This window comes from Arachis hypogaea, chromosome 4 (genome assembly GCF_003086295.3).
Source record: "Arachis hypogaea cultivar Tifrunner chromosome 4, arahy.Tifrunner.gnm2.J5K5, whole genome shotgun sequence".
Classification (NCBI taxonomy): Eukaryota; Viridiplantae; Streptophyta; class Magnoliopsida; order Fabales; family Fabaceae; genus Arachis; species Arachis hypogaea.
Window position 1 is genome coordinate 76140409 of NC_092039.1, and position 6793 is coordinate 76147201.

Here is a 6793-nt window from a genome sequence, read left to right on the forward strand (position 1 = left end):
TTTTTTTCAATCAATTGGGGTGTCCTATAGATAAAATCCTTGAAAAATATCATGATTTTGACTAGGCTTAATATATACATATGCAAAATAAGAAAATGCAACTAAAAATTCTAAAATGAAATGTAAAAGTGTTAGGATTAGAAACTTGTCACCCAAAAATGCCAAGTGGTCGAACGACCTCCCCACACTTAAAGGTTTGCACCGTCCTCGGTGCATCCAAAGATGAGCAAGGGGGTACGGCGACTTTTCGAGTTGCTACCTTCGGTTGGTAGGTCAGCTGGTAGGTTAAACCTCGGGTCGTTCTCCCTAGGAATTGCATTAAAGTGTTCTTGTTATTGGTTATGAAGTATGTTTGGGGTTTTTGAGATAACAGATATGAAATATAAATGGCAAAGGAAATAAACTAAGAACTAACAAAGCTCTTGGCAAGGTATGAGAACTAAAAGTCCTATCCTAGCTATCATTATCAATTGTGATGAGAGTTGTTCATTGCTCCCACTTGGTTAATCTCTAACCATGGAGGAAAGTCAAGTGGATGAATTAACTTGATTCCACAAGTCCTAGCCTACTCCTAAGGAAAGACTAACTTTGTGGCATTCAAGTCAATTAGCAATCTCTAATTATCAATCAACAAAGTAATTAGATAACTCAAGAATCACCAATTACTCAACCAAAGCCAAGAGGAACAAAATCTAACTCATAACTAGAAAAGGCATTTCAACAAACACATAGAAGGCAATAAAGGTAAACAACATGAATTGCAAGAATTAAAGAGAGATCTAACTACAAAAGTAAGAAATCAACAATAGAAAGGCAAAATAATTATGAAACAACAAAGAACTTATTAATTGCATTGAAGAGGAAATGTAGATCTACAAGAGAACTCAAAAACTACAATTAACAATACAAAAGGAATTACAAGAGAAGAAGAATTTTACAACTACAAGAGAAGAATTAAAGATGAAAAAGGAAAATTGAAGCAAGAGAAGAGAGAGATCTAGGTCTAAAACTAAGAACCCTAATTCTAGAGAGAAGAAAGAGCTTCTCTCTCTAGAAACTAACTCTAAACTAAAACTAAACTAATTGGTAACTAATTTGTTTAATCCCCTTCAATCCTCGAGTTAAATAGCATCAGAAATAAGTTGGATTGGGCCTAAAATGCTTCAGAAATCGCTGGCCACGAGTTGCCTTTATGTGAGTCACGTGCATTATCAACGTGTACACGTACATCGCGTGTACGCATCCCTAATCGTGTTACAAGTCTGAAAAATCTTATATCATTTTTAAGCCTCGGATGTTAGCTTTCTAACGCAACTAAAACCGCCTCATTTGAACCTCTGTAGCTCAAGTTATGGTCGATTAAGTGCGAAGAGGTTAGGATTGACAACTTTACGATTCCTTCATTTCTTCACGAGTTCTCCATTTCTACATGCTTTTTCTTCATTCCCTCAATTCCAATATTTGCCTCACAAAAACCTAAATTTCTAAACAAACATATCAAGGCATCTAATAGAATCAAGGTGAATTAAATTTAGCTATTTTAAGACCCAAAAAGTATGTTTTCACTCTTAAGCACAATTAAATGAGAATTTACAAAATCATGCTATTTTAGTGAATAAATAGGAGACAAGTTGACAAAACCCTCTAAATTCAACACAAGATAAACCATAAAAATGGGGTTTATCAACCTCCCCACACTTAAACAATATCATGTCCTCATGCTAAAACAAGAAGGACAAGAAAAGGGGTATGAACATTTATTCAATACAATCTATCTATATGCATCCTATCTAAATGAATGCAACTAAATGCAACATGATTCTACCTACATGGTTTAAAGTAAATCAATCTCCAAGACATACATGCACAAGTAGGGCCAAGATCTTATTATGATTCATGAATCCTACCAATTCAAATATCAAAATGAAGTTCACGTAGACTTGCAAGAAGAAAGCTCATGAAAGCCGAGAACAAGGAATTGAGCATCGAACCCTCACCAGAAGTGTTTGCACTCTAGTCGCTCAAGTGTATAGGGTTGATTCTCTCAATTCTCCCCTAATTATGCTTTCCAATAACAATTATTCAATGCATGCATACTGATGTGTGGAAGCCGATCCAACACAAAACTCACCAGCAAGTGTACCGGGTCGCATCAAGTAATAATAACTCACATAAGTGAGGTCGATCCCACAGGGATTGAAGGATTGAGCAATTTTAGTTTAGTGGTTGATTTAGTCAAGCGAATCAATTATTGGTTGAGTGATTTGTAGCAGACAGAAGGTAAATTGCAAGAAATGTAAAGGGAGAGGGATAAATTGCAGAAATTAAAGAGAACTGAAAGTAAAGGTGCTGAATCTTAAAGAACAAGAAATTAAAGAATTGAAACTTAAAGTGCAAGAAATGTAATTTGCGGTAACTTAGAGTGCAAGAAATATAAATTGCTTGAATGATAAAGTGATTGAGGGACTGGGATTGCAAAATTTAAACAAGCAGAAGTAAATTGCATTAAACAGAAGAGTAGAAGATGAATTGAATTGAAACAGATCTCAAAAAGTAAGGATAGAATGCTTTGAAACATAAAACAGAAAATGACTTGTGCTTAATTGCAGCAAATTAAAAGATGGTGGAAGATCTCAGGAGTGGAAGAGACTAGAAAGCAAGTCTAGATCTCAAATCTTTCTTTGGTTCAAAGTCACAAAGCAATTAAAGAGAAATTGAAGATTGAAGCAGTAAAAGAAAATGAATTCAACTCAATTCTGCAGTAGGAGAATCAAAGAGATCTTAAATGGAGATTGAGACAGAAGTTCCTCAATTCTACACACTTAAGACTCAAACAAAACCCAGTAAAGAAAATAAAAAGATCAGAAGAAGAAGAAGTGAATTCTCTTTTCCAATTCTCAAACCAATTGCAGAAAACAGAAAATGAAAAGTGAAAACCAGAAGTTCAAAAGCAAAAAATGAAAAGTGAGCTCTCAAGTTGACAAAAGATGAAAATTCAAAAATGAAAGTAAGCTCCCTTCTAATCCTAACTAACACCTATTTATACACTTTCTATTTTAGATCTAAGAATTTTGAGTGGGCTTGAAAGATGGGTGAAGAATTGAATTAAATTAGATTTTTAAGTGAATTTCAGCCCATGTTGCTCCCAGGAGGCTGCTTTGCTCTTGTGGAGAGCAGAGCATTGAAGCTTTGTGTGGGGATCCAAATTGTGCGCCAAGGTTTTGGAGAAGCAACAGGGGACTGCCCTGCTCTTGGGGAGAGCAGAGTAGTGTGCGTCTTACGTGCGCCTTGCCTCCCTGCCCGTGCTGTGATGTGCGCACCCAAGCTCCCTTGTGTGCGTGCCATGATGCGCGTGTTACACCAAGGAGTAGCACTCTCTCTCCTTGTGAGCGGAGCAGTAGTGCTTCCAAGGGGAGGTCCCAAGTTCGAAACTTGATGGGTGGCTTTTTGGTGCAAATTTCATTGGTTTCTTGTAGCGCCTTGCTCCTTGCTTCCTCAAGGTGCTGTGTTCGATCCTTGGAGGTGGCATTTTGGCCAAGTGTGGCTTATTTTCCTTGTGAGTAGCGCTCCCCTTCCTCCCATTAGGTGCTTGGTTCGATCCTTGGGGAGAGCATTGGCGAACCTTTTTTCTTTGAATTGTTTTGGATGGAGCCCGATAATGCTCTCAAGGAGAGCAGAGCAATGTTTTGCTCTTCCTTGTTTCTTGGCTTAAGTATGTGCTCCGGTCTCAAGGGAGGACAGAGCATTGAAGCTTTGTATGCTTGGTTCATTGTTGTGCTCCCTTGGAGAGCATTGTGCTCTTGGGGAGAGCAGTGTGCTTCCACCTTCCATGAGTCACGCTTCTTAAGCCACACTTTCTTATTTTCTTCTTTTCTTCACCTACAAATAATCAAAACAACCAATCAAAGTATCACCAAATTCACAAGGTCTATAAATCATTAAAATACAATTAAATTTAGCTTAAACCTCATGATTTAGCATCAATTAAATGGTGGTTGTTTGATTCAAAGAAACCATGCATTTCCATTCCAAATTACTTACTTAGAATGCAAGAAAGTGCATAAAAACTAGTGAAACAAGTGAAATTAGCTTGAAAAATAGGCATATGATGACTTGTCATCACATACATTCATCATAAGGTCTTTTCATAGGTTGTAATGGGGCTAGGGTCAAGGTAGGATTGTATATGGTCAAGTGGACTTGAAGTTTGAATCTTTGATCAACTTAAACTTCCCACCTAGCCTATGACAACCTATACAATTAAGTGCTAATCTAACTATCCATTCTTTATTTTTTCACATACTCACGCATTTTCTTTTCATTTCACAACTCATATGCATTGATTATTATTGAACTTTACTTTGGGGCATTTTGTCCCCTTTTTATTGCTTTTCTTTTTCTTTCTTTTTCTATTTTTTCTTTCTTTTCTTTTCTTATATATATTTTTTCTTTTTCTTTCCTTTTTCTTTTGTTTTTCTCTTCTTTTGTTTTTCTTGTATATTTTTTTCTTTCAAGCAATATACAAGAACACCAATGCATAAGGTTTAACATTTGATTAATACATGAGTATGTACCCAATTTCCAATATTTACAACAAAAAAAACAAAAGCACTCCTTTTATCCCAACCAATGTCCCAAGTTTCCCACACTTGAATGATACTCACACTCACTAGCCTAAGCTAATCAAAGATCCAAGTAAAGGACATTTATTATTTTTCGCCTTAAGGCTTGTAATGTGCTAAAATTAAGAACAAGTGGGATAATCGTAGGCTCAAAGTGGGCTAACAAAGGTTGATAAAAGGTAAGGCTATTTGGGTAAGTGAGCTAAATAAAACAATGGCCTCAATTATATAAATGCATGAATACACGGAATAATGGACATAAAGAATCAAACAAATCAAAGATTACACTCATAGAAAGAGAATAATGCACACAAGAATGGAAATAAAGTGGTTATAAGATGTAACCACACCATTAGGCTCAAATCTCACTTGCTTGTGTTCTTAGCTCAAAACCATGTTTTAAAATAAATTCTTTCAAGCAAGTTCAACAAAATTTTACAAATTGGTAGGGTGCCCTAAAACATTTTCTTGGAAAAGAAATCATCACCCTAACCAAGTAGTCCTAATAAGAAAGAAGTAGAAAAAAATGACAACGAGCTATAAAAACAAAATTAAAATGCAAAGAAGAGAAGTATGTAAGTGCAATAAACAAAAGAAAATGAAAGATGAGAAAAAAACTCTCTCTTTTTTTTAGAGAGGGTAAAGACTAAATTAGGAAAGGGAGCGAAGAGAAGAAAAAAGGTAGAAAGAAAGAAGGAGAGAAATGGAAAGGAGAGGAGAAAAGAAGGTGGGTGGAATAAGGCGATCCACGTGTATGTGTGGTGTACTCGTGCGTGAGGGTGGTGTCTGAAAGGATCGACGCGTACGCGTCCTTCACGCTTGTGTGTGGGTTGGTTTGTGCGAGAGGCACAAAACTCGCGCAATGTAGGCACAACTCTCGGGTTGATGTATAGAGGGATGAAACTTCTTGATCCACGCATACGCGTAAAGCACGCGTGCGCATCGATGGGCGAAAATGCGTAGGGCACGCGTACGCGTCATGTACACACGTGGATTGGTGCTCTGTTTTTCAAAAGTTTCTACGTTTTTGCACCAATCCAAGCATTCCAAACCCCCAAACAGCTACCAAAACACCATAAAACCTTATTTAACATACTAAAATACTAATTAAACTAAACAAAACATGAAATTAAACCAATTTTACCAATATTTACAAAAGAGAAAAAAGAAAAGAATTTACCATGGTGGTGTGTCTCCCACCTAGCACTTTTGTTTATTGTCCTTAAGTTGGACTTATGGGGAGCTCCCATCAAGGTGGCTTGTGCTTAAATTCTTCTTGGAACTCCCACCAATGCTTGGTTCTCCATTGTACCCCATTCTTCAAAAATAATGAGTCAAAGCCTTGATTGAGTTTTGCACAAGTTAGGGGCTCCCAAATTGGATCCTCATCGCGTAATCCAGGATCCCACACTTTATTTTCACACCCGTCTTGCGGTTGATCATCATTAATCCATCCGGGTGGTAAGCAAGAGGAATTCTCAAGGTAATACCAAACTCTCCTTCTAGACCCATTCAATTGAGCACTAGCCTAACCCTTGCATCTAATCCTTGAAGTATCAATCAAAATGAGCCTTGATTTGCAATGCCAACCACTAAACATTCTTCTCTTACGCTTTATCCCGCAAAGAATCTGAAGTTAACCATCCGTTTCAAGCGAGCTATACTCAAGTGGGATAATAAAGCTAATAGAGATGAGTTTTATCCACTCAAGTGAAGGAGTAAATGACAACCTAGGTAAAGAAGCTTCCAATGAGCTTGACAAAGCGCATTCAATTCCCATCCTCCTTTTCCTAAGGACTTCCACCTCTTTACAAGATTCTTCAAATTCAATCATTTGTTCATCAATGTCATCTAACTCTTCTCCATCACTCGAATCATAAATGGGAGGAAGAGAGAAATCTGCCTCCACATCGCTTTCTATCTTGCCAGGAGAAGGTTCCTTAAGTCCAAAGGATTCACCACCAAAAGGATTTGATGCTTGATCTTCCTCGCCAAGGGAGCTCAATTCTTGCTCGATTCCTTCCAAGTCTTCATATGGGATATGCTTTGGAGGTTGTGCACATTCTCCCTTGACATCAAATTCAATCTTCTTGGAGGGGTTTTTTTTTAACTCTAGTTTCCCATGGAGGTTCCGCATCTCCTAAGTCTTCAACTACTTCTTCCTCTTCTTA